Below are 13,951 nucleotides of genomic sequence, written 5' to 3' on the forward strand. Positions count from 1 at the left end.
CCCCCCCCCCCCCCCCCCAGGGTCTATTGCTTTAAATTTCATTACATGTATTTCAACAGGATAATAGAAAGCTTAGTCCCCTTGTTTCTCTGCTGTTATTTCTGAATGGACATAGGTAGTGGGAAACCTATGGGGTATCTGGAGCATCATATCCCGACTGGGTAGGAATGCAGGGAGCTTGTGGCTATTGTGTTTGCCTTATAAACACCTGCATGTGTTTCCTTCTGACTAAACCACACTTGACCCATAGAATGTATCATAAAATCGTTTTGGTAACCAATGAAATGAAGACAGCAAAATTACCACATGAGAACAAGCTTCAGAAACAGTTTATTACATGACATATATTTTTTCAAAACCATCACCCATACCAAAGAATAATTGTCACTGACATAATAAGAGTTATCATACATTAATAAAAAAAATAGTATATCAGATGATTTTCTACTAACTGCTCTTGATTCAACTTAGTCACATAGAGGAGCCTTATGTACTTTGTCAAACATTGAAACACAAGTATCTGAACGGTGTGATATTATAACCAAATAATGGCTATTTTCCACTCTCAGTACCAAAACACGACCCCACTATCTGTTCTAGATGCCCATACCAGTTGTACAGTCTATTCATTGTCAGCAACTGAGCTAATTCCTTGCCATCTCCCTGGAATGCATACACAGACTCTTCTCTTAAAAGAAGGTACTCAACTAACTTCACATACTGTTGGGAAGCCTTCTCCCAAAGCATGTAGCTCTTATACTACACTGGATACAGCTGCTTGCTTGAACAGCCAGCATGCTCAGCATGCAATTCTCAGGCTGCCTCAGTGAACTGATTAGTTTTTATCTGCTGAAACTGAGATCCTTTGTTCAGTCTATAAACATAAGTGAGCTCTTTACTTTTTGATATTCACAAAGTAAATTTACATCCAAAAACATTTTCTCTGAACTCATCCTTTCCATTTTGAGTATTGTATTTTTACAGCTCTGCATTAGCATATATAGTTTATATTCAATATAAAATTCTTCAATTTTATTTTATTTTTTTGTACCAAGTCTCTAATATTTCCGTTGAAGGTATTAAGGAAAGTGGATGATTATGAGGTACCATCGCTGTTAAACACATTGTCTCTCCAAGGTTTCTGAGGAAAAACATCTGAGAGCAATAGCTGTGTGACAAGACTGTCAGATTTCTTTGTTATTGCAGATAATCCCCAATCCTACCTAATCTCTCTTTCTGCTTATTCACCTGTGACATATACAGAGTGCCAATCAACATCGTATCTCAGAACCTAGTCCTAGCAAGTTCATCTCTAAATATATGTCTACAGTCTAATCATGGCTGATATTCACATATTCAACCTTGTAGATCCTTGGCAAAATCTTTGTAAAAATCCAGTAAAAGCCAATACTTTTTTTCCATTAGTTGTGCGTGTTGTTTGTTAGTTTATTCTACAGATAGTTACTGATTTCTAAAAACTTTATTAAAACAATTCATGAGAACTGAGACATGGAGGGGGAACACTTTTATATTATTCAGTTTAAAATTTTGTTTTTTTTTTATTTTTTTTTTTTAGCATAACTTAAAAAAATAATTCTTACTCTTCAGTGTTTTTCTATAAACCAGAACACGACTTGCACTCAATAGTTTGCTGTACGGTTTCCTGTCAAAAAAATGCTTATTAACGTTGATCTCTCATCAATTACTTGAGCTAAGCACCAAGCCTGTAAGCAGAAGCAAAATGTCTATTCTGTTAATTTAGATGGTTTATAACCTGGATGTAGCTTCGGGTCATGAAATCATCTTTCAAGTAAAAGAGGCCTTTTCTTAAACAAGTGACAAGGCTTTAATTAGAACATCAACACAGTTTTTCTGCACTTTCCCTGTGCTAGAAAGTATTTTTTCAAGTGAACTTGGGCTACCTAATGACAAGAACACATATTTTTTCAGCTTTCCTTTGATTGATTTGCTTTCAAAATCTGTTTTAATCATAGAATCATTTAGGTTGGAAAAAAACGCTAAGATCATCAAGTCCAACTGTTAACCTAGCACTGCCAAATCTACCACTAAACCATGTGTGGTGGTTTTACCGTGCTAGGCAGTTGAACACCACAACCGCTCTCTCACTCCCCCTCCTCAGATGAGGAGGGGAAGAAGTAAAGGAAAGAACAACTCACGGGTTGAGATAAGGATGATTTAATTAAAAAGGGGAAATATATATATATATATATATAATTAAGGAAATATTATTATTAATTAAACAATTCAACTAAAGGGAAAAAAGGGAAAGGGGAAAAGGGAGGGGGAAAGGGAATAACTAAACAAAACAAGTAAAGGCTATGTGGAAGTGCAGAGGAAAGAAATTACTCTCTACTTCCCACAAATGAGCGATGCTTGACCACGTCCTTGAAGCAGGGCCTCAACGCACGTAGCCAGTGTTCGGGAGGAGGACAGACGTTTTCGCAACGAGAGCCCACCCCTCCCCTCTTCTTCCTTTTTCCACCTTTTATTGCTGAGTGTGACATCATATGGTATGGAATATCCCTTTGGTTGGTTTAGGTCAGCTGCCCTGCTGATGTTTCTTTCTCACTTTTTGCCCACCCCCTAGGAGGGTTAGAGAGAGTCCTGATGCTGTGCCAGCACTTCTCAGCAGCAGACACAACACCGGTGTGATACCACTGCTGTTCTAGCTACAAGTGCAGAGCGCAGCACTGGATAGGCTGCTGCAGGGAAAGTTAACATCCCAGCCAGACCCAGTACACCATGTCCCTAAGCACCACTGCTAGACATCTTCTGAATACCTCCATGTATGGTGACTCAACTATTTCCCTGGGCAGCCTGTTCCAATGCCTTACAACCTTTCCAATGAAGAATTTTTTCATAATATCCAACCTAAACCTTCCTTGGAGAAACTTGAAGCCATTTCTTCTTGTCCTTTCACTTGTTGCTGGGGAGAAGAGACTGACCCCCCACCCTGCTACAACCTCCTTTGAGGCAGTTGTAGAGAGTAATAATGTTTCCCCTGAGCCTTCTTTTCTCCAAGCCAAGTAATCCCAGTTCCCTCAATCACTCCTCATAAAACTCCTTGTTCTCTAGACCCTTTACTACTTTTGTTGCCCTTCTTTGGACACAATTCAGGGCCTCGATGTCCTTCTTGTAGTGAGGGGCCCAAAACTGAACACAGTATTCAAGGCGTGGCCTCACTAGTGCTGAGTACAGGGGGGGATGATCACTCCCTAGTCCTGCTGGCCACACTATTTCTGATACAAGCAAAGATACCATTGGCCTTCTTGGCCACCTGAGCACACTGCTGGTTCATATTCAGCCAGCTATTGACCAATACCCCGGTCTCTTTCCACCAGGCAGTTTTTCAGCCACTTTTCCCGCAGCTTGTAGTGTTGCATGGGATTGTTGTGCACAAAGTGCAGGACTTGGCACTTAGCCTTGTTGAACCTCATACAGTTGGCCTCATCCCATTGATCCAGCCTATCCAGATCCCTCTGCAGAGCCTTCCTACTCTTGAGGAGATCAACACTCACACCTAACTTGGTGTCGTCTGCAAATTTACTGAGGGTGCATTCAATTCCCTTACTCAGATCTTTGATAAAGATATTGAAGAGAACTGCCCCGGTACTGAGCCCTGGGGGACGTCATTTGTGACCAGCCTCCAACTGGATTTAACCTCATTCACCCCAACTCTTTGGTCCCAGCCAAAGTAAGCACTATCCTGATTAAGGTAACAGACTTTTTTTTTTTTTTTTTTTTTTTTTTCCTGGCTCTCTGACAAATTAGACATGAAAACACAAAGCTCTCCTTTCCACCATTATTTTCTTCACTTTAGAAAGGATTTTTTTTAAAAAAACAACAACAACAACCTATAAATGTAGCATAAAAAAAAAAAAAAAAAGAAATAATTGAAACCAGATTGCATTAGGAAGACATTTTTCAAGCTTCCTTTTATTGTGAAGTAAATAAACATAACATTGAAACATCTTGATATTCACAAAGCTGGTAGATATGCAAAATACTGATTGTCATAACAATTTTCCAAGTAGAAACAGTGAGAGAAAACAGTAATTTATTTCTTCCAAAACTATAATACCATTTGTCTAACCAGAAAACTTCCTATATTAAAGTTAATATTATTAGCTTTTTATATCAGAAAAAGAACTGAAGCCTAAGTGTATAAATAATGTCTATGCTTCAACCAACATATTTTTGCAATGTGATACTTTCAATAATGTCTTAAGACTACTGCTTCTAGAACCACAGCCAACTCTGGGAAAAAAAAAAAAAAAAAAAAAAAAAAGAGTGGAAAATGAAAATTCACTTCATCTCATGAAACCTGTGGGACAAATTGGACAAATTTCTGTGCCAGAAAAATACTTTCATTATCTCCAGAAACAATTATGTGAGAGGCACATTTAAAAACACAATAACAACAAAAAACAGGGAGACCATTGCCATAGAAGAAATTAGCCACTGCACTTGGGCCTGGCACAGACTATGTGTAAAGAAGTGGTGGGAAATGTTGCTTAGTCAAATCCTAACACCACTAAACAATACTTTTGTTCACCAAATCACCATCATTGTTATTAAATGTTAGTGAATAGTCAGCACTGCGTAACAGGTCAAGTTATTGTTTAAATTGCAAATGGAAATGACCAAGATTAATAACAGTAGTTTTGGTAGACTCCCAAGTGTTGGGGACTACTGTATTACTGAATAGAAGCAATCCTTCTCCCTTGAAGAGTAATTGCAGGGCTCTTGTATCTGAACATATATTTTTGCAGATAAGAGAACCACTAAGAAAAAGTAATGTACATCAAATGACATGGTTTTTGGAACGTCAGCTAGAGAACTAGACAAACTACTTGAACACTAACCCCCCAAATACCTAATTACACACTGGAGATGGTGTACAAGGGATCCTGTTACAAGATGGTATTATTATCATAGTGTTTACTTCAAGTGCTTTCTGTTACTGGAATGACTATGCTTCTACAATATGATAGCATACTTGATAAACAGAATAAAAACAATGCTTTGTTAAAGTATTTTTGTACTAAATTTATCATTTTGAAGATCCAGATAAATTTCAGTCTTTAAATAAATCTTTGCCTAAAAAACATATGACATTCTGTGTATTTGCCTGCCCAGATACTAAATCATCAAAACTTGTAAGCACTATCAATTATTCACAGTGACTGTGGTACAAGCATGGATGCCTGCAGTTATTAATTTATGGCATAAGTTCAACCAACTGAGAAGTCTTGAAAGAACAGTAAAGTTCTGTGTGTTTTGTTAGAAAATTGCAGAAGGGCCTAAACAGCTGGATTTCCAAAACAAGACCACTCGTACCACCTTATAGACAAATTCATATCTATTGGTAAGCATAGCCATCTGCTAAAAATGACAACTTCTTGCAAATGAAGACTGATTAAATCACACTAACTTCATATAATTCAGCTGTCCAATCCTTTCTGCCATACTCTGTAACAAATTCTATCTGCACAGATCCTGACTCACAGGGTACTAAAATACGCATCCAATTTTAATCACACAGATATGCTATGGCAGTAATGTTTTGGCTTCAGAAAATGAGGCTGTATTTTGTTCTCCAATGTGAGTTCTATGTAGAACAGTAAGTATCAAAAGCATCACAGAGAATTGAGCCAAAACCCTGAGTAAATATCACTAATAAATGATAAAACAGTGCCTCAGTGCCTATCAAACCACTGTAATGACTGCCCCAAGCATGTAGTGTTGCATGGGGTTATTGTGGTCAAAGTGTGGGACCCGGCACTTGGCTTTGTTCAACCTCATCCCATTTGCATCAGCCCAGCAGTCCAGCCTATCCAGATCCCTCTGAAGGGCCGCCCTACCTTCAGGCAGATTGACACTACCTCCCAACTTGGTGTCATCTGCAAACTTACTGAAGGTACGCTCAATCCCCTCATCAAGGTCATCAATAAAGATATTCAACAAATAGGCCCCAGTACTGACCCCTGGGGAACACTACTTGTGAAGGGACGCCAGCTGGACTTAAATCCATTAACCACTACCCACTGGGCACGGCCCTCCAGCCCGTTCTTTACCCAGAGAACAGTATACCTGTCCAGGTCATGGGCAGCCAGTTTCAACAGAAGAATAGAGTGGGAGACCATGTCAAAGGCTTTGCTGAAGTCTAAGTAGACTACATCAACAGCCTTTCCCTCATCTGCCAGTCCGGTCACACGATCATAGGAGGAGGTAAGTTTGGACAAGCACAACCTGCCTTTCATGAACCCATGCTGTCTTGGCCTGAATGCCACGCAAGTGCCGTGTGATCTCACCCAAGGCGATTTGCTCCATAACCTTCCCTGGAACCGAGGTCAAGCTAACAGACCTGTAGTTCCCTGGGTCCCCCTTACAGACCTTCTTGTAGATAGGAGTCACATTGGCAAGCCTCCAATTCTCTGGGACCTCTCCAGATAATGAGGAACACTGATAGATGGTGGAAAGCGGCTTGGCAATCATGCCCGCCAGCTCCCTCAGCATCCTAGGGTGGAGCTTTTCTGGTCCCATTGACTTGTGACATTCCAGATGGAGGAGTAGGTCTTTAACTGTCTCTTCTTGGATCATAGGGGGTGATTCTCTACGTGAATCACATGGGACATCCAGGTTAGGGTGTAAAGTACCCTGAAAATAACTGATCCGACTACTGAAGACAGATGTAAAGAAGGTGTTGAAAACCTCTGACTTATTCTTATCCTCAGTGATCACATTACCTTCTGCATCAATTACAGGATGGGAATTTTCCTTGGTTCTTCTTTTGCTGTTAATAGATTTGTAAAAGGATTTCTTGTTCTCTTTTACTGCAGTGGCCAATCTGAGTTCAAGCTGGGCTTCTGCCTTTCTAACTTCCTCTCTGCATATCTTAGCAAATTCCTTGTAGTCACCCCAAGTAGCCTGTCCCTTCTTCCATCAGGCATAGACTCTCTTTTTCTCCCAGAGTCTCAACAAAAGTTCCCAGTTCATCCACGCTGGTCTTCTTCCCCTCCAACTCGCCTTATGGGACTCAGAAACATCCTGCTCCTGTGCCGTTAAGATTTCCTTCCTGAGGAGCGTACAGGCTTCCTGGACCCCTTTGCCTTTCAGGAGTGACTCCCAAGGAACCCCTGAAACAAGTGTCCTGAATAGGTGAAAGTCCGCCCTCCAGAAGTTCAAGACAGCAGTTTTGCTAGTTACCCTTCTGACATCACGAAGGGTAGAAAACTCTGCAATTTCATGGTCACTCTGTCCAAGACAGTCCCCAACTTTCACATCTCTCACCAGTCCTTCCCTGTTAGTGAAGAGCAGGTCTAGTGGGGCACCTCCCCTGGTAGGCTCTTGAACTAGCTGTGTCAGGAAGCTATCTTCCACACACTTCAGAAACCTCCTGGACTGGTTCTTCTGTGCAGTATTATAGTTCCAGCATAGATCCGGGAAGTTGAAGTCTCCCATGAGAACAAGTGCTGGTGATCATGTTATTTTTGCAAGCTGCTCATAGAAAGCCTCATACATCTCTGCGTCTGTAACAGACCCCTACCAAGACATCACCCACCCCTACAGGCCTTCCCCCTGGTTCTTAACCATAGACACTCAATTTTATCATTTACAACTGCAAGCTCTTCAACATCAAAACACTCTTTAACATAAGGAGCCACACCATCACCCTTTCTTCCTTGTCTATCCCTTCTGAAGAGCTTGTAGCCATCCATCACAGTACTCTAGTCATGGGAGTGATCTCACCATGTTTCAGTTATTGCAATTAGGTCGTAGTTAGCCTGTTGCACAATTGCTTCTAGCTCCTCCTGTTTATTGCCAATTCGTCTCTCGACGAATCCTGCTAGCTCCTGCACTACAATTCATTTCCCCCTTTGAGACATGTGAATTCCATCAACAACAGGCCAGGAGTTGAGTAAACTGCCCCATGGTTAAAGAACCTAAAGTTCCTGTCTTGACACCAGCCTCTGCCCATTATTCATTACCTGTGTTCTCCTAGCCCACTGTGTCCTTCACCTCCCCAGAAGGAACAGAACAAAACACAACTTGTCTCCTGCTCCTTCAACTATTCACCCTAAATCCCTGAAATCTCTTCATAGTTCGCAGGCTTCTCTGAGCAATTTCATCACTGCCTGCCTGAACTACAAGTAATGGGTAGTAATCAGTGGAGTGAACCAGCTCAGGGAGTTTTCTAGTTATGTTCCTGACCCGGGCAGGCAGTACACTTTGTTACGGCACAGGCGTGGTCTGCAAATGTGACCCTCCATTCCTCTGACAAGGGAGACACCTACCACTACCACCCTTCTTTCTTTCCTGGCTGAAGCAGTCTGAATGAATGGAGTTGACTGCTTCTTCCTTGGTAACCTCTTTGGGGAACCTTCTTGCGTCTCCCCAACAAATGCCCCTTCAATGTCCAATGCTACAAACCTACTGCTTAGGGGGACCTGGGGACGTGAGGAAAGCAGAGGGGAGGTCCGCCCATGATGCTGAGCAGGGACCCTCTCCCAACCTCTGGTCCCTCTCCTCTGCCTGACATTGACAGGGCAGCGGGCCCACCACCAATTGTGTGGTGTCTCCCTGGCACCTTTCCATCTGGCACACCAGGGAGCTACTCCACCAGTTGGAGCTACTCCACCAGCTGATCTCCCTCTCACAGTCCCTGATGGTCCTCAGTCTCTCAACCGCCTTTCAGCTCTGCCACCACGCTGACCAGACCTTCCACCTGCTCACACCTCACACAGGTGGAATACCTGCTGCCCTGCCTCGGCAGCAGCAGGCTCTGGCACCCCCTGCAGCCAGAGACCTATACAGCCACGGTTCTGGACACGCTCTCTGGATCACCACAGTCTTCTGGGGGCAAATTCTCTGCCTGGTGGAGACCACGGCAAAAACTGCGGTCACAGAGACTGTCAGGGGAGAGGGTGGACTCGAAAGGGAAGACAGAGCTCCTGTGCCCTGTCACATGAGCTCCCACACCCAACACCACAGCACGCTGCGGGCGGTTATAATGTACTGGACGCCCCTCCCCGTGCCTGGTGGGCAGCGACGAATGGCCGCCTACCCAGAGGCTGTTTCTAGGCGGAGGCCGTGGGCGCAGCCGCCGTTGCCCTGGGACGCCCACCCCCTGTCAGCCTCCCCCCGAGCGCCGGTGGGTGCGGCCTGGTCGCGCTGCTGCCCCGGGCCGCTCCTCGTGAAGCAAAGGCCCAAGGCCCCCGCCTGCAACTCGTGGGCGGGCGCTGCGGCTGCGCCGACTCTGAGGTGGTCGACCTTGACGACTGAGGGGTGGGTGGTTCCCGCTTTCAACCGTTTAAAACTCTAAAAAGCCGAAGCAGAGTCTCAAAAAATTCTACGACACTCGTGCTTGTTCCTCTCCAGGTAAATATTTAGTAAGGGGGAAAGATTTATATGATCTGAAGAGAAACCTGAAGAGATCTGAAGAGAAACCAGAGTACGCTGCACTCAGCCTCCCCCACCCTACTGCCAGTTCAACCAAAGTTTTTTTTTTTTTCCTCAGTGTTTTAAAATAAAGATAGATAATATATAGACAAGAAAATTGATAGCTGTCCTGAAGTTCATGGATATATGTCGTTGGCACTAAGTTAACATAGAATTTATGCATATAATCGGCTCATTCAGATGAACTGATAACTATCAAAAGCTCTTCATACGCGTAAATCCATGCAGAATGGTAAGGCTGTGTAGGTACTTGCCATTTCTTACCTTTCTGTATCAGTTTTAAAGATTCTTCCCTCTCCCATATGAGTTCAAATAACAGGAACAAATACAGCATAATCTAAAATAAATAAATAGATGTTATATTGGTAGAGAATAAAACTGGTATTGTGCAGAACAGGGCAAATAGGCACAACTTCCGAGATCTGCCTGTATTCCAGATATGTTGATAGATTCCATGTTTTACTACGTTACAGAAGTATTTCCAGCACACCAAGAAGACCATATGGAAGACCTTCTAGCCAGGTGGAACCATTCAGATTCACACTGATTCACCCCAAGGGGAAAATTAAGGTTACTTGGTAAATCCTTGTTAAAGAAAAGATTGCATAGCCACAATGAAGACCTGAAGTATTGTATGTACTTGATAGTAACCTATTTGACATGAGACTGCCTACCAAATAAATGAAAAACAACTTGATGCAAAGAAAACACTTTTTTCTTGATATAGCTATTTAGATATATTGTTAGTTGTCTTTATTAAAAAAAAATAATTTGATATTTAACATAAATTTGTATAATATTACTGTTAGTCATTTTTTTCCTGGCATAATTTATTTCTTCCTAGTGTTAATTGTACAAGGTATTTTGAAGTCAGCATTTCTTAAGTACTGCTTATAATAAGGGGTTTACCTTTATCCATGAATAATTGACTTGTACTTAGACTCAGCATCTAGCCCAAAGAATAAATGTCTGTTACTTCATCTGAAAGAACAAAACCCATAATAATGAATGACATGCAGTATTGTTAATTCACATTAAAGTAAAATATATACAATTAAACATATTTAAATAAACATATTACATTTATTAGCTTCCAGGACTTCTTTTTCTTAGTTCGTTTAATAAAGCTATTAAAAATTGTGCTTTATAACTCTCTAGTATTTTTAATTGAGCATCATTAGCTGAGTTTCTTTTCCTGAGACTTTAAACCACCACTTCCCTGTGAAGCAATATTCATTACAAATTTGATCCACTGCAGTAAAAAGTATTCTGTCCAGTCCCATTGAACATTTCTAGCACTTAGTATTATTTCAATATGGCTACTTTAGCATAGTGATGCTTTCAACTAACTCTTTTTCTCTCTAGTTATATGCAAAAAGAAATAATGGCATCTTAAGCATTTCCTTAATTTTAAAGACAGATTTAGAGTATTTCCTTTGAGTAGTATCTGGCCAATGGAAAGTCCATTAAACCATTAGTTTGAGAAGAACAAACAGCAATGGCACAAACAGCAATAGTGCAGTTGTCTGTTTAAAAATAATAATAATCATCATCATAAAATCAGGAGATGGTAGTCCATTTTAAAGGAAGAGGAAAGACTAGGAGTTATCATATTTGAAAATAAAACTTAAACTAAATGTTTGTTCTATTCTTGTTATCAGTGTATTCAATCAAAGAATACCACAGAAAATATGATGGTTGATTATATAGATTACATAGAGACCCTGTTGGGGAGTAGGCTAAGTATACCATTCTCCTGAAATACAGTCAATCAAAGAAAAAAACTCCTCACCGATGAATGAAAATGTTGAAAAGTTCACCAATCCTTCATGGACGATGTTGTTCAATAAGGATGTTTCCTGTTATCAGCTATACTTGGCTCAAAGTTAAAACATTTTAAAAATCTAGTAACTATAATTGTGCTGATTTTACCCTGCTGGGCAGATAAACACCACTCTCTCAATCCCCATCCTGTAAGAAAAGGGGAAGAAAATAACAGTGAAGAAGGCTCAGGGGTTGAGATAAGGACAGGGAGATCACTCACCAAGTATCATCATGGGCGAAACAGACTCAGCATAGGGAGATTAATACAGTGTATTGCCTATCATCAGCAAACTAAAAAGATGAGAAACTAAAAGCAAACCAAAAACACCTTCCCCCATCCACCCTCTTCTACATCCTGCCTTTGAGTAATGCAGGGGAAAGGGGAATGGGAGCTGCAGTCAGTTCCTAATGCTTTGTCTCTGCCATCCTTCATGGTCACTCTCTGCCCCTGCTGTAGCACAGGTCCCCCACGGGTGGCAGCTCCCCCCAGACCTGCTCCTGCGTGGGCTCCTCTCCACACGCTGCAGCTCCAGCCCGGGCCCTGCTCCTGCGGGGGCTCTCCATGGGCCACAGCCTCCTCCAGGCCACATCCACCTGCTCCACCGGGGGCTCCTCCATGGGCTGCAGCGTGGAGATCTGCTCCATGTGGGACCCATGGGCTGCAGGGGGACAGCCTGCTCCACCAGGGGACAGCCTGGTCCACCAGGGGACAGCCTGCTCCACCAGGGGCCTCTCCACAGGCCATAGGGGAACTTTGTGCGTGGAGCACCTCCTGCCCTCCTGCTGCACTGACCTTGGGGTCTGCAGGGCTGGTTCTTACTCCTCACTCTCCCAGCTGCTGTTGTGCAGCAGTTTTTTTTCCCTTTCTTCAATCTGCTCTCACAGAGGCCCAGTCAGCATCACTCATTGGCCTGGCTCTGGCCAGCAGCGGGTCCCTGTTGGAGCTGGCTCTGATCTGACATGGGGCAGCTGCTGGGCTCTGCTCACAGAGGCCACCCCTGCAGTCCCCTGCTACCAAACCTTTGCCACATAAACTCAATACAGAATTCCCTTTTAAAATTCCCCGTTTGGGAGAAATTGCTGTATTTGGAATGGCAAAATCTGTAATTACGAAAGTCTCTTAATTATTAGTTTCTAGAAGGAATTACAGGGATATACTGTACTGCTCAAAGAGTAACAGATCTACAGTTCCCTTGAGAAGACTGGGAACAGCACAGTTCCTCTCCAGGCATCCAAATAGGTGCCAGAAGTAAGCAAATGATGCATCCAATTCCTCCACAGCATGCCTGGCATTTGATATCATGGCTCATGGAGCCCATCTCTCTAATGTCCTTGGAGCAATATGCTAGTGTGAGGGAGGGAAGTGAGAAGAATCTGTGGCTTAGATTATAACTTTTTTTTTTTTTTTTTTTTTTTTTTTCCCTCCTCATGCAAGAAAGAAAGAATAACTCATGTTGTCCTTCTATATACCATGGAAATACTGTCCTTCATTTTATAGTTACTGTTTACCTTAAAGTCAGCTACTGTTACTGTCTGGTATGCAGAAACAATTGACAAATGCTGACTTTGCAATGACTTCTGATAGAACTTCATAGTTGAGCCTACAGTGTGTGCTCAATAAGCTGAACATTCCCTTCTGTTTTTGTTACGATACGCCCCTAATTTTGCTACTTGTGGAGCAAATACTGTTAACATGCAGCCACACTAAGTCTAATAGAGACTCTCACCTCTAAAAGCATCTCACCAAGAGCAACAGGACTCGGCGTGAGGCACGGTAGGGCTTCAATGGAGAGCCTCTACATAATGGAAATGAAAATAAACCTTAAGTTTCTGGAATGAAACTACTGTGAACCTATTTCATTTTTGAGGCTGACCCTTGGATATTACAAAAACAACCAAAAAACCTTTTGCAGATCACCAATAAAGGAAAAGATATACAAAATGAATCACGAAATCATCCCTTGAACTAAATTATTTCATTGGACACACTGTTATACATGAAATGTGATAAATAGTAAAAGGCAAAAATCTGTTTAAACAGGATAAATTACAAGGCTCAGAATAAACATAAATGAATGAGGAACTTACTGCAATTTATTGTTTGTTTGAAGAGTAATCGTGAGATATCCATTTTCAATACAATTTTACTTTCTAAAATGGAAAAAAAAAGATTTTTTTTCAATTAAATGAAATGCTTAAAATATTTGATAACTCAAAATATCTCACTGCCAGTAAACAAAATGTTTCATATCAGCTTTGGTTTTTATATTTGTAAGCAAAGGAACCATAACATTTCATATAAATAATAAAAAACTGAAACTAAAAAGTGTTTTTTGAAATGGAAAATCCTACTGCTCCTTTCTGAAAAGTTAAAATGGACCATTCTCATTTTTAAATGATACTATTTTGTTATTGTCATGTTTCCACAAAACATTTCTCTTGAAATGAAGTAGCATTTTATAACTGAAAAACACTCCACCAGAAAATATTTCTGCCAGCTCTACTCAAAACGACGAGCAAGAAAACCTAACTAATAGAAAGTTCTTCTATTTAACAAGGATTGCCATCAAATCAGATCACTGTAGTGTGCTACATCAAGCAGCTAGCTGTACTATAGCTGAGTCAGACTTCCCATCCACTGTCT

At 41.6% G+C, this 13,951-nt stretch overlaps 1 long non-coding RNA gene and 1 other non-coding gene across 4 annotated transcripts in view; one reads left to right on the top strand and one right to left on the bottom strand.

The window, feature by feature from the left end:
• The window catches only part of LOC118166607, a 137,019-nt gene that overhangs the window by 94,788 nt on the left and 28,280 nt on the right, over positions 1-13,951 (top strand). The window lies entirely within an intron of this gene.
• On the bottom strand, positions 9,339-9,457 carry LOC118167272. Its single transcript, XR_004751069.1, has one exon. It is a non-coding gene; the product is annotated as a U5 spliceosomal RNA (small nuclear RNA).

The sequence above is a fragment of the Oxyura jamaicensis genome, chromosome 4, assembly GCF_011077185.1.
Source record: "Oxyura jamaicensis isolate SHBP4307 breed ruddy duck chromosome 4, BPBGC_Ojam_1.0, whole genome shotgun sequence".
NCBI lineage: Eukaryota > Metazoa > Chordata > Aves > Anseriformes > Anatidae > Oxyura > Oxyura jamaicensis.